The sequence below is a fragment of the Pelophylax lessonae genome (assembly GCF_965119305.1).
Source record: "Pelophylax lessonae genome assembly, chromosome: 10".
Taxonomy (NCBI): domain Eukaryota; kingdom Metazoa; phylum Chordata; class Amphibia; order Anura; family Ranidae; genus Pelophylax; species Pelophylax lessonae.
In genome coordinates, this window is record NC_138777.1 from 113,898,908 (window position 1) to 113,926,564 (window position 27,657).

The following is a 27,657-nucleotide window of genomic DNA, read 5'->3' on the forward strand; positions in this document are numbered from 1 at the left end:
TGTATTTGTGTCCTGCAACAATATTGCCTCTTTTGCTGTGTTAACTCTGCTACACACAGTGCCAAACTCCCTGGCCAATTTTCTGAACAACTGGTGTGATAGACCAGTGGCCCCCAATACCACATATTGAAGTGGGGTGTTATTTAACAGTATACTTTTCTAAGAGTGTATTTTAGTCCTGCAAACATGTGGCCTCTTTTGCTGTGTTCACTCTGCTACACACAGTGACAACAGTTACTAGCCAATTATTTGTAGAACTGGTGAAATAAACCTGTGGCCCTCCAATACCACTGATTGAAGCGGGGGGGGGGGTATCTGAGTATACTTTCCTAAGTGTATTTGTGTCCTGCAACAATATTGCCTCTTTTGCTGCGTTAACTCTGATACACACAGTGCAAAACTTACTTGCCAATTTTTTGAACAACTGGTGTGATAGACCAGTGGCCCCCCAATACTTCATATTGAAGTGGGGTATTATCTGAGTATACTTTCTTAAGTGTATTTGTGCCCTGCAACAATATTGCCACTTTTGCTGTGTTAACACGGATACAAACAGTGCCAAACTTACTGGCCAATTTTTTGAACAACTGGTGTGATAGGCCAGTGGCCCCCCAATACCACATATTGAAGTGCAGTGTTATCTGAGTATACTTTTACAAGTGTATTTGTGTCCTGCAACAATATTGCCTCTTTTGCTGTGTTAACTCTGCTACACACATTGCCAAACTCCCTGTCCAATTTTCTGAACAATTGGTGTGATAGACCAGTGGCCCCCCAATACCACATATTGAAGTGGGGTGTTATTAAACAGTATACTTTTCTAAGAGTGTATTTTAGTCCTGCAAAAATGTGGCCTCTTTTGCTGTGTTCACTCTTCTACACACAGTGACAACAGTTACTGGCCAATTATTTGTAGAACTGGTGTAATAAACCTGTGGCCCTCCAATACCACAGACTGAAGTGGGGTGTTATCTGAGTTTACTTTCCTAAGTGTATTTGTGTCCTGCAACAATATTGCCTCTTTTGCTGCGTTAACACTGATACACACACTGCCAAACTCACTGGCCAATTTTTTGAACAACTGGTGTGATAGGCCAGTGGCCCCCCAATACCACATATTGAAGTGCAGTGTTATCTGAGTATACTTTTACAAGTGTATTTGTGTCCTGCAACAATATTGCCTCTTTTGCTGTGTTAACTCTGCTACACACAGTGCCAAACTCACTGGCCAATTTTTTGAACAACTGGTGTGATAGACCAGTGGCCCCCAATACCACATATTGAAGTGGGGTGTTATTAAACAGTATACTTTTCTAAGAGTGTATTTTAGTCCTGCAAAAATGTGGCCTCTTTTGCTGTGTTCACTCTGCTACACACACAGTGACAACAGTTACTAGCCAATTATTTGTAGAACTGGTGAAATAAATCTGTGGCCGTCCAATACCACAAATTGAAGCGAGGTGTTATCTGAGTATACTTTCCTAAGTGTATTTGTGTCCTGCAACAATATTGCCTCTTTTGCTGCGTTAACTCTGATACACACAGTGCCAAACTCCCTGGCCAATTTTTTGAACAACTGGTATGATAGACCAGTGGCCCCCCAATACCAAATATTGAAGTGGGGTGTTATCTAAGCTTACTTTCCTAAGTGTATTTGTGTCCTGCAACAATCTTGCCTCTTTTGCTGCGTTAACACTGATACACACAGTGCCAAACTCACTGGCCAATTTATTGAACAACTGGTGTGATAGGCTAGTGGCCCCCCAATACCACATATTGAAGTGGGGTGTTATCTGAGTATACTTTTACAAGTGTATTTGTGTCCTGCAAGAATATTGCCTATTTTGCTGTGTTAACTCTGCTACACACAGTGCCAAACTCCCTGTCCAATTTTCTGAACAATTGGTGTGATAGACCAGTGGCCCCCCAATACCACATATTGAAGTGGGGTGTTATTAAACAGTATACTTTTCTAAGAGTGTATTTTAGTCCTGCAAAAATGTGGCCTCTTTTGCTGTGTTCACTCTGCTACACACAGTGACAACAGTTAGTGGCAAATTATTTGTAGAACTGGTGTAATAAACCTGTGGCCTTCCAATACCACAGATTGAAGTGGGGTGTTATCTGAGTTTACTTTCCTAAGTGTATTTGTGTCCTGCAACAATATTGCCTCTTTTGCTGCGTCAACACTGATACACACAGTGCCAAACTCACTGAACAAAATCTTTTGAACAACTGGTGTGATAGGCCAGTGGCCCCCCAATACCACATATTGAAGTGCGGTGTTATCTGGGTATACTTTTACAAATGTATTTGTGTCCTGCAACAATATTGCCTCTTTAGCTGTGTTAAATCTGCTACACACAGTGCCAAACTCACTGGCCAATTTTTTGAACAACTTGTGTGATAGACCAGTGGCCCCCCAATACCACATATTGAAGTGTGGTGTTATTTAGCAGTATACTTTTCTAAGAGTGTATTTTAGTCCTGCAAAAATGTGGCCTCTTTTGCTGTGTTCACTCTGCTACACACAGTGACAACAGTTACTAGCCAATTATTTGTAGAATTGGTGAAATAAACCGGTGGCCTTCCAATACCACAGATTGAAGCGGGATGTTATCTGAGTAAATTTTCCTAAGTGTATTTGTGTTCTGCAACAATATTGTCTATTTTGCTGCATTAACTCTGATACACACAGTGCCAAATTCCCTGGCCAATTTTGTGAACAACTGGTGTGATAGACCAGTGGCCCCCCAATACCACATATTGAAGTGGGGTGTTATCTGAGTATACTTTTACAAGTGTATTTGTGTCCTGCAACAATATTGCCTCTTTTGCTGCGTTAACTCTGATACACACAGTGCCAAACTCTCTGGCCAATTTTTTGAACAACTGGTGTGATAAATCAGTGGCCCCCAATACCACATATTGAAGTGGGCTCTTTTCTAAACAATTGGTGTGATAGACCATTGGCCCCCCAATACCACATATTGAAGTGGGGTGTTATTAAACAGTATACTTTTCTAAGAGTGTATTTTAGTCCTGAAAAAATGTGGCCACTTTTGCTTTGTTCACTCTTCTACTCACAGTGACAACAGTTACTGGCCAATTATTTGTAGAACTGGTGTAATAAACCTGTGGCCCTCCAATACCACAGATTGAAGTGGGGTGTTATCTGAATTTACTTTCCTAAGTGTATTTGTGTCCTGCAACAATATTGCCTCTTTTGCTGCGTTAACACTGATACACACAGTGCCAAACTCACTGGCCAATTTTTTGAACAACTGGTGTGATAGGCCAGTGGCCCCCCAATACCACATATTGAAGTGCAGTGTTATCTGAGTATACTTTCACAAGTGTATTTGTGTCCTGCAACAATATTGCCTCTTTTGCTGTGTTTACCCTGCTACACACAGTGCCAAACTCACTGGCCAATTTTTTTAACAACTGGTGTGATAGACCAGTGGCCCCCCAATACCACATATTGAAGTGGGGTGTTATCTGAGTTTACTTTCCTAAGTGTATTTGTGTCCTGCAACAATCTTGCCTCTTTTGCTGCTTTAACACTGATACACACAGTGCCAAACTCACTGGCCAATTTATTGAACAACTGGTGTGATAGGCCAGTGGCCCCCAATACCACATATTGAAGTGCAGTGTTATCTGAGTATTCTTTTACAAGTGTATTTGTGTCCTGCAACAATATTGCCTCTTTTGCTGTGTTAACTCTGCTACACACAGTGCCAAACTCGCTGGCCAATTTTTTGAACAACTGGTGTGATAGACCAGTGGCCCCCCAATACCACATATTGAAGTGGGGTGTTATTTAACAGTATACTTTTCTAAGAGTGTATTTTAGTCCTGCAAAAATGTGGCCTCTTTTGCTGTGTTCACTCTGCTACACACAGTGACAACAGTTACTAGCCAATTATTTGTAGAACTGGTGAAATAAACCGGTGGCCTTCCAATACCACAGATTGAAGCGGGGTGTTATCTGAGTATACTTTCCTAAGTGTATTTGTGTCCTGCAACAATATTGCCTCTTTTGCTGCGTTAACTCTGATACATACAGTGCCAAACTCCCTGGCCAATTTTTTGAACAACTGGTGTGATAGACCAGTGGCCCCCCAATACCACATATTGAAGTGGGGTGTTATCTGAGTATACTTTTAAAAGTGTACTTGTGTCCTGCAACAATATTGCCTCTTTTGCTGCGTTAACACTGATACACACAGTGCCAAACTCCCTGGCCAATTTTTTGAACAACTGGTGTGATAGATCAGTGGCCCCCAATACCACATATTGAAGTGGGATGTTATCTGAGTATACTTTTACAAGTGTATTTGTGTCCTGCAACAATATTGCCTCTTTTGCTGTGTTAACTCTGCTACACACAGTGCCAAACTCCCTGTCCAATTTTCTGAACAATTGGTGTGATAGACCAGTGGCCCCCCAATACCACATATTGAAGTGGGGTGTTATTAAATAGTATACTTTTCTAAGAGTGTATTTTAGTCCTGCAAAAATGTGGCCTCTTTTGCTGTGTTCACTCTGCTACACACAGTGACAACAGTTACTAGCCAATTATTTGTAGAACTGGTGTAATAAACCTGTGGCCTTCCAATACCAAAGATTGAAGTGGGGTGTTATCTGAGTTTACTTTAATAAGTGTATTTGTGTCCTGCAACAATAATGCCTCTTTTGCTGCGTCATCACTGATACACACAGTGCCAAACTCACTGAACAAAATCTTTTGAACAACTGGTGTGATAGGCCAGTGGCCCCCCAATACCACATATTGAAGTGCAGTGTTATCTGGGTATACTTTTACAAATGTATTTGTGTCCTGCAACAATATTGCCTCTTTAGCTGTGTTAACTCTGCTACACACAGTGCCAAACTCACTGGCCAATTTTTTGAACAACTGGTGTGATAGACCAGTGGCCCCCCAATACCACATATTGAAGTGGGGTGTTATTTAGCAGTATACTTTTCTAAGAGTGTATTTTAGTCCTGCAAAAATGTGGCCTCTTTTGCTGTGTTCACTCTGCTACACACAGTGACAACAGTTACTAGCCAATTTTTTGTAGAACTGGTGTAATAAACCTGTGGCCCCACAATACCACAGACTGAAGCGGGGTGTTATCTGAGTTTACTTTAATAAGTGTATTTGTGTCCTGCAACAATAATGCCTCTTTTGCTGCGTTAACTCTGATACACACAGTGCCAAACTCCCTGGCCAATTCTTTGAACAACTGGTGTGATAGACCAGTGGCCCCCCAATACCACATATTGAAGTGGGGTGTTATCTGAGTATACTTTTACAAGTGTACTTGTGTCCTGCAACAATATTGCCTCTTTTGCTGCGTTAACACTGATACACACAATGCCAAACTCACTGGCCAATTTTTTGAACAACTGGTGTGATAGGCCAGTGGCCCCCCAATACCACATATTGAAGTGGGGTGTTATCTGAGTATACTTTTACAAGTGTATTTGTGTCCTGCAACAATATTGCCTCTTTTGCTGTGTTCACTCTGCTACACACAGTGACAACAGTTACTAGCCAATTATTTGTAGGGGGGGGGAATATTTGGTGCCTCAAGCCAAAGGAGAGGGTGGGACTTTTACGGGCAAGTAGGTTTAAACACAGTTTATAAAAATAGTCAGATTTATTTATAAAATTATTTCCAAATTTGGTTACAATTATGATACATATATCCAGTGCATAGGTGTTTGGGTTATAGACCCAAGGTGTGTTTAGAAGAAAAGAAAGGTTTTGGAAGGTATCCGTGACATAAGTGAAAAAGGTGACTTTTATTTTTGGACGCTGTTCTCTGTTTTTCCAGGCTTGTTGCTTGGAAAAATGTTCACAGAGATCAAGCTGTTGGTCCAAAACGTGTTATCCAACGTGTTTCGGCTACTGGGTAGCCTTTCTCAAGGATTTTGGTTATCACCAATTCTGTGAAAGTAGTAGTAGGTATTATTAGTCTTTTTATGTACATTATTTCTGGTATAATATTTAATATTTATTTTTATATACATACTTTTCTGTCTATTCCTGTAAGCCTCCTTATGTCTGAACGGACTCGCAACAGGAACCACTGTGGTGCAACCTGGAGGGTATATATATGCATATGTATTATGTATTTTGTAGATTTTAGGGTTATGATGAAGTAAGGTAAGTATCTGACAACTTACTGTAAGGTTGTCTTTATTATTCTTGACGTTCTTAAAGGTTATTGGGTAAAGGAGATAATATCCTATTCTTGTGATGAATGGATCTGAGGGTACATATATTTTTATATTAATGATTGTGCTGGGTATGGGAGTAGGTTTTTTGTTGTATTCATAAGGTGAAAAAACTTACAGTATATGTAGTCTGTTCACATTCAGTATAGGATGTTTTTTGGAAGTTTTTTCCTTTTTTCTTTTTTTCTTTTTTATTTATTAATGTTCCGGGTTATGCTGGGCTGTAAGAGATTCCCAGGTTTAAGTATTAAGGATAGTTATTAACCTATATATATAAAGGTTATAGGCATGTGGAGTATATAGACTTACTATATTTGATGGGTTGTGGTCAAGAAAAGGACGAAAAAGACCTAGTCCCCCCGCACAATCATTAGTTGGTTTGTATGTGGTAGGCAGGAATCACAGGTATTCAGTCCTATTGGCAAACATTCCATGTTAAATAAAGAGTCCAGTGATCTAGTAAGTGCTGATTTTATTATTTTAGGTGACTTGGTGATATTTACAGCAGATGGTAAGGTCATCCCTTGTAAAACTTACTGTTTAGTTGGTTGTTCCTCGTGGTGCTTCTGTTCTGTCTCTCCAGTCCCTTCGGTATGAAGGAGAAGTGGAGAGACGCTGGTTCCCCGGCCTTTTAAAGCCTGTCGCGCAGGCGCCGTAGGCCCTGCACGTACTAGGCTTATGACGTAGTAGGCGCGATCTCCGGTTACTGCGCATGTGCCCGAGGGTGCGCGCGCATCCGGAGGTCCGTCTTCACGTATTGGCCGCCGACACGGGAGGGAGGAACCAAGATCCCAGGGAGGGGGATCTTGTTGGGGAAGATGGTATGTCCCATGGTTCCATCTTAACCCCTGGCTGTCCAGGGGCTTACCGTGCCGGGTGCGATTTTGAACAGACAATCGGGGGCTTGTCTAAATGACAGAGTGTGATCATACATATATTCAAAAGGGTCATCAATTAGTACATTTATTTACACAAGAAATAAGTCATATGGTATACAATCTTAAAAGTTCAGTTTTAACAGCAGTTCAAAAGTTCTAATTCTCTGGGCTATAGAGGGTAATCGGACATAGGATATGTCCTGGGAAAAAGAGTGGATTCCTTTTAACTCTTTTTGGTGAAAGGGGTAGGTGTTCCTACCTATGTTTTCTATAATACGCAAGCTATTATTGCGCAAGGGCTTTTGTGAATGGATAGGAATTCTCTGGTTGTTCTCATGGGTGGGATATGTGTATGATATAGTGTCCTTAGGAACAGATATCATGCTTTGCTTGTTAAAATCTATATACAAGGATTTTTATGAATGGATAAAAAATGGATAAAAAATGTATTTCCATTTTTTGTGTGGTATTGTGTTTCAGTCTGTTTTGCCAGATGAAAAACCTTTTAAGCGTTGTATCCATCTTGTTTCCATTTGGAGGAGCCTTTTGTTCCAGTCTCCCCCTCTATGTGGGATGTGTATCCTCTCTAGTGCAATAAATGTAACTTTGGGCATTTTATAGCCATGTTGGTATGCCACGTGTCTCCCCAGGGGTAGGTAAAAATTACATAGTTCCATACTATTTACATGCTTGTTGATTCTCTTCCCCATCTCTTGTTTGGTTTTCCCAACATAATATGATCCACATTCGCAACCATGAGGTACACTACTCCTCTTGTTCTACAGTTTACAAAGTGTTTGGGCTTAAATTCTTCACCATTTGGGAGTGTTGTTTCAATACATTTTTGGATAACATTGCACTGGGCACAACTTCCACAAGGGAATGTGCCCTTTGCTTTGCAGGAGTCTTTTCTGCTTCCTTCTTTGTATTCGCTGTGTGTAAAATTCTGTTGCAGGGAACCTGCTTTCCGGTATGTTATTTTCGTGGTATCCGGTATAAGATGTTTTACTGTTACTCACCCGGGGCTGTGGCAAAAAGACCCATCCAAGTCAAGGGGACATCCGGGGGGCAGGTCTAGTGTAGAGTGTAATCCATAATATAATAACTGTGGGTAAATTCCAACCCATATAAATCTAAAAAATAAAATTAATAATAAATGTGTGATCAGCGTGTAAGTGAAGGATGAATGAGCAGTGAAATAGAGATGGTATAGGCTGAGGAATATATCCCACAATTCCAAAAGAAAAGACTCAAAATGTGTGCACATGAAGAACCAAGCTCATAGAAGAAAATAGTGAGATAAGGAAAGGACATGTTAGAATAAGTGAAGGCAATATGTAAGGAGCAATAAAAAAAAAGTGAAAAGTAAAAGGGAAAAAGAACCAAATGTGCCTGGGCTGGAAACCATGTGCTGGAAAAACAAACAAAATGGCAAGAAAAAAGTGTGAGATTGAAAAGTGAACATACCCCAATTAATTGAAAGATGCCTGTGGGAGCCATGTGAAGGTGATATCCCTTTTATCCTTCAAGTGAAATGGTGCAAAATAAATCTTCTGACCTGCAACCACCTTAAATCCTCAAGACTATGGGCGCATCCCAGACAGTGTCATGCAGGCACTGCTGTTTTCTATCAATGTATCTACAAGTTCATCCACTCAAACAGACCTTATTTTATAGATTAAATGTTTATAATTGTGTCAAATGCCTTAGCAAAATCTAGATAAACTTCATCCAATGGACTTCCAATTTCTATATTACTTTTTCATAGAATGAAACCAGGTTGGTCTGACAAGAAGGTTTTTTCATAAATCCATGATGATTTTTACTTATAACACCTTTACAAACAGATAGATTTCTGTATAGAGTCCCCTACCGTGACTTCCAATACCTTACATACTAATGGTGTTAGACTGACTGATCTGGAGTTTCCTGGTATACAGCTCAATCCTTTTTTGTAAATTGGTACCTAATTTGCTCTTAGCCAGTCAGTTGGTACCATTCCAGGCAGTAAAGTGTCTTTAAAAACGAGAAATAGCAGTTTGGCTATAACGGATTAGGTTTCCTAAGGTAACAGGACTTTTGGGAATATAGAGCTGTCACTAATGTGAGCACATACACAATATTGTCATAAAAAAATATTTTTTTGTACAAATAGTTAAGAAAATAAACAAATTATATAAAAACATCAAATTTATACAAACATATGTTTGACAACGTGCCTCAATGTTACAGCTTGAAAGTGTGTCATGAGGCTAGTGTTTGCTTTATATTGTACATATAATCCAACTTGTTTCGCAGAATATTTCTGCTTCTTCAGGGAATATTTTTATATGTGTCTAAAGAATTATTACATTTCAAAGAAGACAAAATTATAACATACTCAATCATTTTTGAAATATTACATCATACATTGAACTATAACCAATAGATAAAATGGTGTGCTCAACCATTGTATTAATAAGGTATATATGTGGATCTCTCAATAAACGAGAAGTAAATTCCCTGGAACTGGTCAGATTTATTTGGTTGAAAATAAGTTTCCTATGGTGTATGCCACCTGGACCTGGTGATTTGTTTACTCTAGTCTCTTTTGTACCTGGTTTTCAGTCAACCACAGAAGTACCTTCAGTGAAACATCATTAATATTACCATGAAGACTATTAAACTCATTATTTTTATCTGTAAAAAACGAAAGCGGAAAACATAATTTAATGCGTAGTACAGAAGATTTTATTTTTGACCACGTTTTTAGAAAATTACATTTTTTTTTCCACAAAGTCTTTTATTGAGATATTTCTCATGGATAACATGGCTATACCTTGGAGTTTCTACTGATAGGTAATGAGGAAATAAAATGCCCAAGTTACGCCCTTTGAAAGCCTGAAGGTGGTCATTGGATTTTGAGTCCCTGTTTACTCAGGAGAAGTAGCAGAATGTGTTTTGGGGTGTAATGCAACATATACCCATAACATGTGTGAGAAATATCCCAGTAAAGTGACAAATTTGTGTAAAAAAAATAGAAATTTATTTTTTTCATTTTCAAAAAACTTGTGGCAAAAAATAAGATCTTCTAAACACTCAACACGCCTCTCAGCAAATCCTTTGGGTTGTCTACTATCCAAAAAGGGGTAATTTGGTGGGTGTTTATACTGCCCTAACATTTTAGGGTCTCTGAAAATGCGATAGGTGATCAGGAAACAAAAATGGGTAATGTCCCTTGAAGGCTTGAAGGTGGTCATGGGTTTTTTGGATCCTGTACATGACTAGACTGACAAAAGGTCTCTCACATGTGGTATCCCTATACTCAGGAGAAGTAGCAAAATGTTGTTTGGGGTGTAATTTTATGTATACCCATGGCATGTGTGAGAAATATCTCATTAATTTGACAACTTTGTGTAAAAAAAAAATAATTAAAATTTTTCTTTATTAAGACTTTTTTTTAAAGAGTTTTTATACAGAAAACAGAACAATGTGCCAATAAAAAGGCCAAGTGACAAACAAGATGATCACTAAAGTTTACAAAAGTAACAGATAATTTAAAGGGAAATTGCATTTTCTTGTGTTTTCCACTTTGAATATTTCCAAAAGTACAGAACATAAAAGACAAAAAAAGAACAAATACATGGAGCACAGTCAGGATTCACATGACATTAAACAGTAACTGGGTGTCTAGGTATTTGAACCTACTGAAGTGCGCTGTATTATTAGGTAAGCAATAATCTAGTGTCCCATTCTGTCCATGGCTTCTAGGAAATAGTGGCTGTGTTGTAAGTACCTATGGAGGAGGCAAAAAGTATTTCATAGGAAGCATGTGTGTGGGTCGTCTGGATCACTTCTCCTATTGTAGGATGCTTTTGATCTTTCCAGTGCCAGCCAAACTGAGTGATTGGGGGAGAAGAGCCTTAGCCAGGGAGGTGATCAAGAACCCATCGGTCACTCTGGCAGAGCTCCAGCATTTTTCTGTGGAGAGAGGAGAACCTTCCAGAAGAACAACCATCTCCACCAATCAGACCTGTATGTGGGAGTGGCCAGATGGAAGCCACTCCTCAGTAAAAGGCACATGACAGCCCATCTGGAGTTTGCCAAAAGGCACCTGAAGTGAAGAAAAAGACAGGCGCCACTGTAGTTAGCCAGAAAAGTTTATTGCACAATATACATAATAACTTACACATAGGTAAGCTCCAGTCCGTATGGCAGCGTCTCCAGCGCACGATCCGGCCGTCCACCGGCCCGGAGGTGACGTCACAGGAAGCTGGTCGAAGAACTTGGTTACACCGGAAGCCGCAAGTGGAACGCAGGCTCCCGGAAATGACGCAACGCGTTTCGGAGCATGCGCACTCGGCTCCTTCCTCAAGCGTAAGTGACTGCCACCTGGTGCCAGGTTTAAATACAGCAGTCTACAATCAATTAACATGGAAATCAATACGAGGGGCGGCGCAATACTCTGCAGGACCAGCTACACCGCCAGCACTTCTGGAGAGTACGCACAATACTTTTTGAATAATACAATGGATTTCGTACTGGGGCTTATTCATGTATAACAGCTTTAAACAAACAATATACACTAAAAATATTAAAACTCTTGAAAAGTCCTCAACGATAGATACATTGAAACATGACTTACACGCCACAAAACTAGGAGGGAAAATAAAATAATAATATATACACATATATCTCTCTGTACCTAGGTACAAAGGAAAAACGGCTTACCTTATAATAAGGAAAACCGTAGGCTCCGAGGATCATGTACATGATCCTCGGAGCCTACGGTTTTCCTTATTATAAGGTAAGCCGTTTTTCCTTTGTACCTAGGTACAGAGAGATATATGTGTATATATTATTATTTTATTTTCCCTCCTAGTTTTGTGGCGTGTAAGTCATGTTTCAATGTATCTATCGTTGAGGACTTTTCAAGAGTTTTAATATTTTTAGTGTATATTGTTTGTTTAAAGCTGTTATACATGAATAAGCCCCAGTACGAAATCCATTGTATTATTCAAAAAGTATTGTGCGTACTCTCCAGAAGTGCTGGCGGTGTAGCTGGTCCTGCAGAGTATTGCGCCGCCCCTCGTATTGATTTCCATGTTAATTGATTGTAGACTGCTGTATTTAAACCTGGCACCAGGTGGCAGTCACTTACGCTTGAGGAAGGAGCCGAGTGCGCATGCTCCGAAACGCGTTGGGTCATTTCCGGGAGCCTGCGTTCCACTTGCGGCTTCCGATGTAACCAAGTTCTTCGACCAGCTTCCTGTGACGTCACCTCCGGGCCGGTGGACGGCCGGATCGTGCGCTGGAGACGCTGCCATACGGACTGGAGCTTACCTATGTGTAAGTTATTATGTATATTGTGCAATAAACTTTTCTGGCTAACTACAGTGGCGCCTGTCTTTTTCTTCACTTCTGCCAGCGGATTCTTCGGAGTTTTCCTGTCAGTGCTGCCTTGTATCCAGCCATTTGGGACAGTCCCGAAACAAGAATCTGGAGCATCCCCCGCGCCCCTTCTACAGTGGTGGACTCCTTTCTTTCTTGCCTGGTCAGAAGCGCCCAACAAACATTTTTTCTGAAAAGGCACCTGAAGGACTCTCAGACCATGAGAAACAAAGTTCTCTGGTCTGATAAATCAAAGAATAAACTCTTTGGCCTGAATGACAAGCATCATGTCTGGAGGAAACAAGGCACCGCTCATCATTTGGCCAATACCATCCCTAGAGTGAAGAATGGTGGGGGCAGCATCATGCTGTGGGAATGGTTTTCAGTTGCAGGAACTGGGAGACTAGTCAGGGTCAAGGGAAAGATGAATGCAGCAATGTACAGAGACATCTTTGATGAAAACCTGCTCCAGAGTGCTCTGAACCTCAGACCTGGGTGCAGGTTTATCTTCCAACAGGACAACGACCCTAAGCATACAGCCAAGATAACAAAGGAAGGCTACGGGACAACTTTGTAAATGTCCTTGAGTGGCCCAGCAAGAGCCCAGACTTGAACCCGAATAAACATCTCTGGAGAGATCTGAAAATGGCTGTGCACCGATGCTCCTCATCCAACCTGATGGAGCTTGAGAGGTCCTGCAAAGAAGAATGGGAGAAACTGCCAAAAAATAGGTATGCCAAGCATACCTATGCTTCATAGCATAGCATCATATTCAAAAAGACTTGAGGCTGTAATCAGTGTCAATGGTGCTTCAACAAAGTATTGAGAAAAGGTTTTGAATACTTATGTACATGGGATTTTTTATTTTTAATACAGATTTTAAGCAAACTTCTTTCATGTTGTCAATATGGGGTATTGTTTGTAGAATTTCGAGGAAAATAATGAATGTAATCCGTTTTGGAATAAGGCGGTAACATAACAAAATGTGTGTAAAGTGAAGCACTGTGAATACTTTCCGGATGCACTGTACATACCCCTCCACCTGTCCTGGCAATTCTAACCCTCTGAAATAGAGTGTACCCATCGATATTTGCAGTCCAGTCATATAAGCGGTTCAACCAAGATTCTGATATACCCACAAATTTGAATTGCTTCTTGAATACCAGAAGTTTTAGTTTATACATTGTGTTTGCCAGGCTTCTTATATTTGTGAACATACCTTTAGTTTTGTATTATCTTTTAATATCCCACTATTACTAATTTCAACTTGATGCCACACTACTTTTTTTGTGTTGGACTTAGGTAATGCAATTTTTTTTCCATCAAGTTTGAGCCCTAAACCGCTCATTATTCCACCACCTTCCATATTCCATTACTCTGTAGATCCTTGTTCTCCATTCTGATCCCTCCCCAAAATCCTAGTTTGAAAACTCCACCAGCCTTCTTAAACCATTTTCCCCCCAACAGAGCTGCATCCTAGCCATTTAGATGCAGTCTAAGCTTGCAGTAGAACTAGTAGCCAACCAAAGCCCAGTTCTCCACTTAGGGACGAGTATAGGCTAAGAATGGTGTTCAGGAACATTCCCGATAGCCCAAATTTACATAGGATAGCTTCCAGGTAACTCCCCTACACCCTATCGACGCCTTCTCAGCATCTAGAGTTAGGAGCAGAGAAGGCATTCAGGTATGTTCTACCCATTGGATGAGGGCTATAAATTGGCAGGTTCCCTCTGAGGTTTGTCTGCCAGGGATGAAACCGACCTGGTCAATGTTTATAAGTTGGGACAGCACCAAGGAGAGGCAGAGCTAAGAGTTTTGCATAAATCTTGGTGTCCGAATTTAGTAATGATATGGGTCTTTAATTTGCTGCGGAGTCTGATGATTTACCCCGTTTAGGGATTGTTACTATCAGGGCTTCCAGAGTCTCTTTAGGGACCTTCCTAATGGATACGTAATGATTAACCTTAGAGCATAAGTGGGGGGGAAAGAATGGCTTGAAAGTGTTAATAATATTCATTAGAGAAACCATCTGGACCTTGGGCTTTATGAAGGGGGAGATTTTTAATAATTTTGTTGATTTCTTCTTGTGTGAAGGGGGTCGATAAGGTTGCGAGTTGGTTTGTGGATAGGAAGGGTAACTGTACTGAGGAGAGAAAAAAGTTTATGTGTTCTGCACAAGGGGGGGGGGGGCACACATGTTTGGGTCCTGTAGGTTGTATAGTTTGGCATAAAAGGATGCAAATGTGTTTGCTATGTCTAGGTGATTAGGTATTCGTTCCCCTCTCAAGTTCAGAAGGAAGGGGATTTTTGTGCAAGTTTGTTGTTTTTTTAACTTGTTTGTGATTAATTGGGTGGGCGAGGCTTTGTTTTTTTGTTCTAAGCTTTTGATTTGTTGTAATAAGGAATCTATTTCCTTCGAGTGTAATTTTTTCTCCTGTGCTCCAACCTTAGTAAGAAATCCCCATAGGAAGGCTTTGTGTGCAAACCACACTACAGATGGATCATCGACCGATTCACAGTTTTTCTCAAAATAGCTCCCAATCTCAGATTCAATTTGTTTTTCATATCTTTGGTTAATCAGGAGGGAGGGGTTCAACCTCCAGATAGTATGGTTTTTGGGTTGGGATTGCGTGAACAATTTAATAGATACAGGGGCATGGGTTGGGATTGCGTGAACAATTTAATAGATACAGGGGCATGGTTTTACCACATGATGAAACCTATGCTGGATTCCGAAGTAGCCAATAAAGTTTTTTTGTTTGTGAGGAAAAAAATGATCCGAGAATAAGAACCACTAGGGGGTGAACCTCTGGGTGAGTCTAGGATGGAAAAGGACTTGGGGGTACTGGTAGACAACAGGCTTGGCAGTGGCATGCAATGCCAAGCCGCCGCAAGCAAAGCCAACAGAATACTGGGATGTATAAAAAGGGGGATTCACTCCAGAAATAAAGAGATTATTCTCCCGCTCTACAAGACTCTGGTCCGGCCACATCTGGAGTATGCTGTCCAGTTCTGGGCACCGGTCGGCAGGAAGGATGTGCTGGAACTGGAGAAAGTCCAGAGGAGGGCAACAAAAATAATTAGGGGAATGGAGGACATCGGCTATGAGGAAAGACTACAAGCACTGAACCTATTCTCTCTGGAGAAGAGACGATTGAGGGGGGATATGATATCAATGTACAAATACTGTACTGGCGACCCTAGCATAAGGAACAAACTATTCAGAGAAAGGGAATACAATAAGACACGTGGCCACTCACTAAAACTTGAGGAAAGGCGGTTTAACCTTAAAGTGCGTAAGGGGTTCTTCACTGTAAGAGCGGTAAGGATGTGGAATTCTCTTCCACAAGCAGTCGTATCAGCGGGGAGCATAGATAGTTTCAAAAAACTATTAGATGTACACCTTAAAGACCACAACATACAGGGGTACACAATGTACGGTTAAAAGCAAACACACACGCATCATGGGTTGAACTGGATGGACTTGTGTCTTTTTTCAACCTCACTAACTATGTATGTAACCACTTGTATGGGAGTAAAAAGTGTAGACTTGCTCAACATCGTGCATGCATCTCCAAGGATCATATAGATCTTCATCACTTATAAAAGTTGTAAGTGCTGAAAGTTTGCGTCTAGCAGAATTAGTGGAGTCCAATTAGGGATCAATTAATGTCTCCATGTAGTACTAGCATAGTGTTCTTATATGGTTTCAATTTGTCTCTTATTTTTCTGTAAAATTTACAACAGGAAGTGTTTGGTGCATAAATATTGACTAGGGTCAGAGGGTGATTATCGATAGTGCCTGAAAGGATTATGAATCTGCCCTCGTCATCCATTTCTGTGTTGTGTAGCTTAAAGGATACGTTGGCACTAATAGCTATCATCACCTCACACTTCTTCTTGTCCGCATTGGAGAAGAAAAAGTGTGAGTATTTTTTGTGAGTGCAGATGCTTTAGAGAAATTAGTCTCCTGGACACATAATATGTCAGCCTTTTGGAAATTTGCTTCCTTCCAGAGGAGATTTCTCTGGAAAGGTGAGTTAAGCCCCTTGGCGGTAATGGAGGTGATGTTGATAGGCATGTTAGAGGGTTCAGATGGTCTGGACTGGTGTGGTTGAACAAGAATGCAATCCCTTTATGTTAGCGGAAAAACAGATTAATACACTGCACTTTTAGAGATACAATTAATTCACAACAATAAACAAAAGTCAAGGCGTCACTTTTGCTATGAAATACACAAGTTAGGAAATGTGATATGTAGGATTTCAATGGCAATTCTGTATGTCAGAAACAAAGGTGTTGAACAGTCAGAGATGAGTTGAATGAATGAAGGAAGAAAGAAAAGAGAAAAAAAAGAGAAGGAAAAAGAAAAGAGAAAAAAATAAATAAAAGAGATAGGAAGACTACGTAGAAAAAATAAAAACGGTACAAATGAGAATCAATGTTTTTCTGGGTGTGCTTTGCACACTATCCAGCTGGGGGTAACGTGAAGAATACACAACTCGCCCAGGCACGTGACTTCCATGCTCGAGACAAAGGGCGTTAAAGTAGTGATTAGCCTTTGTCTGTTTTTTTTTTATAAGGCTGTGGAGGATGTGGTGGGATGACGCGGTTGCCAGCATTTTCAGAGGTAAAGGCCCCAGTTGGTTAATTTCTTGTAGCCATCTTTAGCTAAGAGGATTAGGACAATTTTTTGCTGGTATCTAACTAGTAATTTGGTGGGATATCCCTAGTGGTGTGTTATTCTGTGTTCCTGAAGAATCGACGTAACAGGAGCATATGATCTCCGCATTTCCATTGTAGCAGGAGAAAGATCTGCAAAGAGGGACAATTTGGAACATGGAGCAGGTAGCGGTTTAGCGGCCCTGGCTGTATAGAGGATCTGCTCCTTTATATGGAAAAAGTGTATTCTGGCCAATACATCTCTGCGGGTAGGTGTTCTGGTTTTGTGATTCTATGTGCGTGGTCCATAAGCATGTCTCAAGGAGAAAGATTGGGGAGTAGAGTGGAGAAAAATTGTTGTAGGTATTTCTTGAGCTCATTGGGTGGGGACCGATTCTGGAATACCTCTGAATTTGATATTGTTTCGTCTCGACCTATCTTCTACGTCAGCAAGCTTTAAGTTAATTTTTTGGATTTCATCTGAGTATTGGTCATGTGAATCAAGGAGCTCATTGTGTGCCTTGCCTGTTTCAGATACTTGTTCTTCCACTATGTCTGTTCTCTCTTCTAGGCATTCAAGCCTGTCATGCACCTGAGAGAGAGAGATAAATGTAGTTCTCTATGTAAGTCTGCAGTGTGAGCAGCATGAATTTTAACATGTTCTCAGAGACTGGGTTGTAAGTGACCGGTATAGCTACTAATGTGGAGATATGGGAGATATCCTGGGTGGTGGAGGTTGAGGTAGCCCCATGGTGTTTTTTAGCAAAGGGTGTTTTGCTGGGAGAATTAGCTGGGGAAGTGGCAGTTCTCTTACCTCTGTCTGCTGACCCATCCACTGGATCCATGGCAGCATGAGGGAGGCTATCCATGTCCTTCTGTTCCTGCAGGTCAGGGGGATCTGTGACTGTCCTCCACTCCATGTGCTGAGGAATTTGCTGGGCCCCTGGTGGAGCTGAGGGAGGCATTCATTCGGCGCCATCTTTGCTGGATCGTGGCTTCATGGGGCCAAAAATACTGTGTCTCGTCTCGCTGTCTTCCCTTCCCAGAACGGGGGAGAAAGGAAGATCTAGTGGCACTGGATTGCTCTGTGTCCCTGCCGTAGAGTGGAGCTCAGGTCTCAGGCAGCCATCCTGGTCCGTGGCTAGCCACCCCCCTAGAATCTTATGAATATTAGCTGTGCCATCACAAAGCCCACTAGTGAAGGGCCAATGCAGAAGGATACTTACCAAGCAATTTTCCATAATTTTTCACAACATTTGAACAGATTTACCAAGTGGTTTAAATGTGATGATAGGACTCTGGAAGGTAGGTAAGTCTTTTGGAGAATCTGATTGTATAAGTTATCAAGGGGTCCAGTAAGGGTACAAAGTTTAAAACAGGAGATTATAACAGGAGTCTTTTAGCCTGTAACATCTGAAATTTCCAATTATTAATAGTAATTTTTTAACTGGGATAATAAGTGGTAGCAAGGTTGAAGGTTTTATGCAGTTCACAGTGTGCAGCATGTATACAGTAAAGGATCAACAGCTCCAGGATGGATACTGCTGTGATAGATGTGAGTGGGTTGCCCTTCTGGAAGCTCACATTAGAAATCTAGAGGAGCAAATCGCAACACTTGGCATAACTGACAACCTTGAAAGGAGTCCTCTGGTGGTTAGAAGGGTTGATTTGGAGGGTGGAAGGGTAAGTCATGATTATCAGGTAGGAAGATGGGTCACTATAGACAGTGGTAGGGGCTCACAGAAAAGGTAAGCCTGCTCTGGATTTGCCCCATGTATCTCTATGGGGCAGCGGATGTCAGCGGAGACCTGTCCACTGACATCCGATCCGATCCTGTCTGTCAATTCCGGTCGGATCCAAATCCTATTTTCCATCCGTCTGGCAGATCGGATCAGATGGGATCGGATCAGATGGGATCGGATGAGAACGGACAGGCGGTCCGTTCTCATCCGATTCCCCCATAGAGGACAGCGGGGACCTGACAGCTCCGTCTGGGAGACGGACCTGCCATCCGCCTGCTCAGTGGGGGATTGGCAGATCGATCCCCCCGCTGAGAAAAACGGAGTCCACCGAAGGAGTGGACAGTGTGAAAGGGGCCTAAGTGTGCAAACCCTCATATAAAACTATGGATGTAGCAGTTAGTGATGGACGAACATCGGCTGGGGCGGTTCGTGAATGCCAGCCGCAAACTTTCTCAAAAGTCCGCGAACCGCGAGTTTGTGGCGGGCCCCATTGACTTTAATGGGAGGCGAACTTTAAAAACCTTTAGGTCATATTTGCAGCCACAAAAGACGTACTAGCTGTTCACAAATAGTCCCAGCACATGGACAATGTCATAACAGAAGTATTGCAATTGAAAAAGTTGCCCTAAATTTTTTTATTTTTTTTTTTACAGCAAAAAATATATATTTTTTTTCATAAATCAGCCAGAACTGACAGCAGCCGGTAAATACATTGTCTAATACACATCTGTAAAATGGGTCCGCATCCATTCCACAATTTGGCGGAACCTTTACAGACCCATTTTTCATTTCCAGTCTGAAAAATTAGGCATTCACAGGATAAAAAAGTAAGTGTCGGCCATTCCAGGCCCCAAAAATTAACCCGCATGCGTTTACCTGACAGCTAAGAATGTAGTATTCTGTGGCTGAAGGTACATTAGGCATTCACAGGTAACAGAAGTAAGTGTCAGCCAGTATTGGCCCCAAAAATTAGCCCACATGGGTTTACCTGACAGCTAAAAATGTAGTATTCTGTGTCTGAAGGTACATTAGGCATTCACAGGATACAGAAGTAAGTGTTGGCCTGTATAGGCCCCAAAAATTAGTCCACATGGGTTTACCTGACAGCTAAGTACGTAGTATTCTGTGGCTGAAGGTACATTAGGCATTCACACAGGATACAGAAGTAAGTGGCGGCCTGTATAGGCTGCAAAAATTAGCTCACATGGTTTGAACTGACAGCAAAAAATTTAGTTTTTGATGGCTAGAGGTACGGTAGGCGTTCACAGTACACAGAACCGTAAGTGTCGGCCTGTATAGGCTCCAAAAATTAGCTCACATGGTTTGAACTGACAGCAAAGAACTTAGTATTTGGTGGCTGGAGGTACATTAGGCATTCACAAAAAAAATAATTGTCGGCCCTGAAAGGCCCCAAAAATTTGCCATTCAATGGACATGAAATGCCTTTTATGCCGCTGTATGTAGCGAAGCCAAGGACCAGGAATTGTTGTGGGTGGAGGAATTTCAATGAAACCTGGTCTACTGGTCACATGTGTTGAATTCCTCAGAGATCCATGCCTCATTCATTTTTATAAATGTGAGGTAGTCTACACTGTCATGAGCTAGGCGAGTGCCCTTATCGGTCAAGATCCCTCCTGCTGCGCTGAACGTCCTATCGGACAGGACACTGGATGGGGGGCAAGCCAACATTTCCATTCCAAATTGTGCAAGCTCTGGCAAGAAGTCGAGCCTGCCCACCCAGTAGTCCAGGGGTTCATCACTCCTCAGAGCATCCACATCGGCCGTTAACCTGATGTAGTCGGTCACCTGTCGGTCTAGGAGTTCCCTCATGCTGGATTGGGAGTACAGCTGTCGATGGTTCGGCTGAAAGAAGGATCTCATATCTGAAGTGACCAAGACATCTTCCAACCGCCCTCTTCTTGTAGGCGCTGTTGGATTGCTTCCCGCAACTGTCTCTCCGTGACTGTAAATTCCTCTGCCAGCGCACGTAAAAGCAGAATGCAGCATTTCCTGCAGCAAGGCCTGGAAGTGCTGCATTCTGACCGCCCTCTGTGATTGTGGTAACATTTCTGACATTTTGTGTTTGTACCGGGGGTCTAAGTACATTGCCACCCAGTACATGGTCCTTGGCCTTTATGTGTTTTATACGGGGGTCCCCCTTAAAACACTGCAGCATGTAGGCCCTCATTCCCACTAAACTGGAAGCGGTATAGTGGCCTGCTTCCAGCTCATAATCCAGGATAATGTCGTCCTCGTTTTCCTCCCCCCATCCACGGATAACACCAGGGATCCCAGAAAGGTTTAAAGCATGCTCTTCTTGCTCCTCCTCATCCCCCCCCAGCACCATCTTCCTCCTCTGACTCCTCTTCAGACTCCTGCTGTTGATTTGTCTCAGAAGGAGTAGCACCCCCTGGGAATTCATTCAACATTGCGACTTCCTGATCTTCCTGCTCCTGCTCCTCGATGGCTTGATCAATGACACAACGCAATGCACGCTCCAGAAAGAAGGCGTAAGGTATGATGTCACTTATGGCGCCCTGGCCGTGACTGACCAGTTTGGTGATCTCATCGAATGGCCGCAGAAGTCTGCATGCATCCCGCATGAGCAGCCAATGGCGAGGTGAAAAAACCCAAGCTCCCCAGAACCTGTCCTGCCGCCGAGTTCGAACAGGTAGTCATTAACTGCACATTTCGGCTGGATCAGCCTATCGAACATATGCAACGTTGAGTTCCATCACGTCGGGCAGTCACAAATAAGACGCCTAAGGGGCAGGTTGTGTCGCCGCTGAATGTCAGCAAGGCAAGCCATGGCTGTGTAAGATCTTCGGAAATGGCCCGAGATTTTCCTGGCCTGCCGCAAGATGTCCTGGACCCCAGGGTATTTGGCAACTAATTGCTGCACCACCAAGTTCAGGACATGTGCCATGCATGGCACGTGTGTTATTTTGCCCTGTTTCAGTGCACTCAGCAGATGGGCACCGTTGTCGCACACCACTTTACCAACTGTCAAATTCAGCGGTCTCAGCCACTGATCTGCCTGTGAACGCAAAGCTGAAAGGAGTGCAGGACCAGTGTGGCTCTTGGCTTCCAGGCACAACAGACACAGCACAGCATGGCAACGTCTCACCTGGCATGTGGAATAGGTTCTGGGGATCTTGGGCGGCGCAGGAGAAGAGACGGTAGCAGCAGAAGAGGAGGAGTCAGCCGAGGAGGAGAGGGAGGATGGAGGAGAAGGAGAAGAAGAGGCAGGCCTGCTTGCAATCCGTGGCGGTACAACTAAATCTACACGGGTGCCACGGGTTGCATGCTTAACGGCAGTCAGAAGGTTCACCCAGTGGGCAGTAAAAGTGATATACCTTCCCTGCTCGTGTTTGCTAGACCATGTGTCTGTGTAGATAACACCCCGCTTCAATCTGTGGTATTGGGGGGCCACAGGTTTATCACACCAGTTCTACAAATAATTGGCCAGTATCTGTTGTCATTGTGTGTAGCACAGTTAACACAGCAAAATAGGCCACATTTTTGCAGGACTAAAATACAATCTTAGAAAAGTATACTGTTAAATAACACCCGCTTCAATATGTGCTATTGGGGGGCCACTGGTCTATCACACCAGTTGTTCAAAAAATTGGCCTTTGAGTTTGGCACTGTGTGTATCAGACTTAACTCAGCAAAGAGGCAATATTGTTGAAGGACACAAATACACTTATGAAAGTATACTCAGATAACACCCCACTTCAATATGTGGTATTGGGGGGCCACTGGTTTATCACACCAGTTGTTCAAAAAATTGGCCAGTGAGTTTGGCACTGTGTGTATCAGACTTCACTCAGCAAAAGAGGCAATATTGTTGCAGGACACAAATACACTTATGAAAGTATACTCAGATAACACCCCACTTCAATATGTGGTATTGGGGGGCCACTGCTTTATCACATCAGTTGTTCAAAAAATTGGCCAGTGAGTTTGGCACTGTGTGTATCAGACTTCACTCAGCAAAAGAGGCAATATTGTTGCAGGACACAAATACATTTGCAAAAGTATACTCAGATAGGCTCCAAAAATTAGCTCACATGGTTTGAACTGACAGCAAAGAACATAGTATATGATGGCTAGAGGTACAGTAGGCGTTCATAGTATACACAAGTAGGTGGCGGCCTCTATAGGCTGCAAACATGAGCTAATATCAGTTGAACTGATAGTAAAGAACGTAGTATATGATTGCTAGAGGTACAGTAGGCGTTCACAGTATACACAAGTAGGTGGCGGCCTCTATAGGCTGCAAACATGAGCTAATATTGGTTGAACTGACAGTAAAGAACGTAGTATATGATTGCTAGAGGTACAGTAGGCGTTCACAGTATACACAAGTTAGTGGCGGGCTGTTTAGGCCGCAAACATGAGCTCACATGGGTTGAACTGACAGTAAAGAACTTAGTATATGATGGCTAGAGGTACAGTAGGCGTTCACAGTACACACAAGTAGGTGGCGGCCTCTATAGGCCGCAAACACGAGCTCACATGGGTTGAACTGACAGCAAAGAACATAGTATATGATGGCTAGAGGTACAGTAGGTGTTCACATTATACACAAGTTGGTGGCGGGCTGTTTAGGCCGCAAACATGAGCTCACATGGGTTGAACTGAAACCTTTTTTTACGCTCCAACATTTGAGCCCCAGAAGCCTGCCTTTTTCCAGAAGAATGTGACGACGGCATCATGGAAGGTGGAGTATTGGACAACTGTGAGGAGACAGGAGAAGGAGAAGGGGGAGGAGAAGGAGAAGAGGCTGGACGGTGAGAGCATGGAGTGTGGCTTTGTGGGTTCTGACAGTTTTTCTCCCACTGGGCTTGGTGATGGGATTTCAGGTGCCTTCTTTAGGCGGTTGTCCCTAGGTGAGTGTTGGGCTTACTGTGACCTATGCGTTGACTACAAAGGCTGCAGATGGCAACACTGGTGTCAGCAATAGACACATTAATAAAAGCCCACACTGCGGAGCCATGTGTCTGCGTCCTGGGAGCGCAAGATGTGACTGTACATGGTCGATGGCTCGCTCCTGATACATTTGCAGTCTGCTTTCTACCTCTTCTGCAAAGCAAGTTCTTCCTGCCTCTCCTTCCTATCTGCCGGTCTATCAGTCCGTCAGTTCTACAAATAATTGGCCAGTAACTGTTGTCACTGTGTAGTAGAGTTAACACAGCAAAAGAGGCCAAATGTTTGCAGGACTAAAATACAATCTTAGAAAAGTATACTGTTAAATAACACCTCAATTCAATATGTGGCATTGGGGGGGGGGGGGCGTGTGGGGGGTCACAGGTTTATTACACCAGTTCTACAAATAATTGGCCAGTAACTGTTGTCACTGTGTGTAGCACTGTTTACACAGCGAGAGGCCAAATTTTTGCAGGACTAAAATACACTCTTAGAAATGTATACTGTTAAATAACACCCCACTTCAATATGTGGCAATGGGGGGGCCACTGGTTTATCACACCAGTTGTTCAAAAAATTGGCCAGTGAGTTTGGCGCTGTATGTACCAGTCTTCACTCAGCAAACTAGGCAATATTGTTGCATGACACAAATACACTTGAAAAAGTTTACTCAGATAACACCCCACTTCAGTATGTTGCATTGGGGGGGGGGGCAATTGGTCTATCACACCAGTTATAATACATTATAAGTGCTTTTGTCACTGTGTGCAGTGCTGCTGCAGAAACGCTCAGTCTCACCACCACACCTGTCACAATGCTGCACAGTGCACAATAATAGTACTAATCCACTATAATATGCTTTCTACAAAGTATATTATACTGTGGATTACCCCCCTCCCCCACCCCCCACCCCTTTTAGTGCACTGCACAGCAATACCAAAATATTTGCAGCCCTTTACATGATTATTGTGGACATTAACAGAACAATTTGTGCGTGACTGCAGCCAATCTCTAACTGCCCTTAAAGCAACCACAGGATACCTGGCCCTATAGTAAAGAGACTGTAATAGACCCTATAACAACATTGGAGCTTTTTAAATGACTTTTGTGGACATTGACAAAGTGATTTCTGTGTGACTGCAGCTGATCTCTAACTGCCCCTACAGCAACCACAGGATACCTGCCCCTATAGTTAAGAGACTGTAATAGACCCTAAAACAACATTGCAGCATTTTAAATGACTTTTGTGGACATTGACAAAGCGATTTCTGTGTGACTGCAGCCGATCTCTTACTGCCCCTACAGCAACCACAGGATACCTGCCCCTATAGTAAAGAGACTTTAATAGACCCTAAAATGACATTGGAGCATTTTAAATGACTTTTGTGGACATTGACAGATCGATTTGTGTGTGACTGCAGCCGATCTCTAACTGCCCCTACAGCAACCACAGGATACCTGGCCCTATAGTAAAGAGACTGTAATAGACCCTAAAACGACATTGGAGCATTTTAAATGACTTTTGTGGACATTGACAGATCGATTTGTGTGTGACTGCAGCCGATCTCTAACTGCCCCTACAGCAACCACAGGATACCTGGCCCTATAGTAAAGAGACTGTAATAGACCCTAAAACGACATTGGAGCATTTTAAATTACTTTGGTGGACACTGACAAAGCGATTTCTGTGTAACTGCAGCCGATCTCTAACTGCCACTAAAGCAACCACAGGATACCTCTCCCTAAGCTCAAAAGATACTAGACCTATACCGAAATACCAGCCCTGGAAAGGACTTTTGTGGACATTGACAGAGCGATTTGTGACTGCAGCCGATCTCTAACTGCCTCTAAAGCAACCACTGGATACCTGCCCCTAAGCTCAAAAGATACTAGTAAACCTATACCGAATAATACCAGTCCTGGAAAGGACTTTTGTGGATCTTCACAATGCTACATGTGTCTAGCAAACTCCCCCTGATGAGCACAGCAGACCTCTCCCTACACTGGCAGAAAGCGGAATGTGAAATGGCCGCCAGATCGGGTCTATTTATAGGGTAGGGGGACTGTCCATGTGCTGGAATGTTTCAATTGGCTTTCCCGTTCCACCTGACAGCTGTGTCACGTTTCAAAGTTCTCCCCAATGTAAACAAATATGGCCGCCGCAAACGATGCCATGTGTTCACAAATTTGTCGGGTAGCGAACAAGCAAAATTTGCTGCGAACCGACTGCCAGGCGAACCACAAGGCCATCTCTAGTAGCCCTATGTGAGAAGTGAGGACCTATTACTTTTTGCGCTATAAACAAAAAAAGAGCGTTTATTTTGAAAAAATAACAATATTTTTAAAATTTTTTTATATGAAATTCCCCCCCCCAAAAATGTAAAAATCTAAATTTCTTTTAAATTTTTGGCCAATTTGTTTTCTGCTACCTATGTTTGGTAAAACAAATCACAATAAGCGTATTTTGATTGGTTTGCGCAAAAGTTATTGCGTTTACTAACTAAGGGAAAGATTTCTGTCATTTTTGGTGGGGGTTTTTTTTAACGCGTAATGGCGGCGATCTGCAATTTTTTTTGCGGGACTGCGACATTGCAGCGGACAAATCGGACCCTTGACTGACATTTTTGACACTTTTGGGGGTACCAGTGACATTACTGCAGTAATCAGTGCTATATATATGCACTGTTACTGTAAAAATTACTCTGGCAGGGAAGGGGTTAATTTTATTGGAGAGGGAGAGGTTAATGTATGCCTGGTGCTTACTAACGTGTGTGGGGGGAGGTGACTGAGTGACACAAGGACAGATCGGATGTTCAGCTATGCTGAACACTGCGATCTGTCCCTGCCTGTCACTTAGGAGATCCGCCCGCTCTGTTTACACAGGCGGGCGGATCTCCAAACTAGATTCCCCAACGATCGGGGAAGAGCAGTGGCGATCGCCGCAGCTCCTCCCCTGGCCCGACTCCCGCTGTGACTGAACACAGCGGGAGCGAGGCGCGAGGCTCCGGCGGCGCGTGCCGCCCACAAGGGGCGGAGTCCAGTGACGTAGGTCTACGTTGCTGGACGATAACGAGCCACATTGCTGCAGTAGCAGCAATGTGAGCAGTGGTAAAGCGGTTAAACAAGGCCTGAATTTTTTCCTAAATGTACATAACATAACTGGATACTAATAGGTAAAGTTGATCCTAGGATTATCGGATTGCCTTTTGGGGATCAGGAATATTTTTTTCCCCTGCTGGAGCAAATTGGATCATGCTTTGCTGGTTTTCTTTTGCCTTCCTCTGGATCAACTGTGGGTATAGGCTTGTGTATATAGGATTGTAATTTTTTATTTTTTTTTCCTTTTTATTGGTTGAACTAGATGGACTTGTGTCTTTTTTCAACTAGACTAACTATGTAACTATGTTTCCATGCTGGTGATTCACATCATTTTGCAGAATATAAATCTCGGTATATACTTAACACATATATATTCAATTTTTGACATAATAATTACTGTATTTTTTTCTAACATATCCAGTATGGCAAGTGTAATATCATTCCCTGTCCAAACTGCCCCACAGTCGTCTACATGCAAAAATATACTTGAAAAATACAATATTTATGAAAGCTCTGATACAGAGCACATAGGTCAGAATAAAGCTAGACATTGTCACATCTAACACATTATGAGTCAGAACTAGAAGTAAACGTTTTTTTTTCCCTTGACACTTCAACTCATACTAATACCACTATTTTAACTCTCCAGACTAATGACATCATTTAAATGTAAAATTAAATAATTACTTACAAAATTCAGTTTTTTCCTTACATTTTAATTT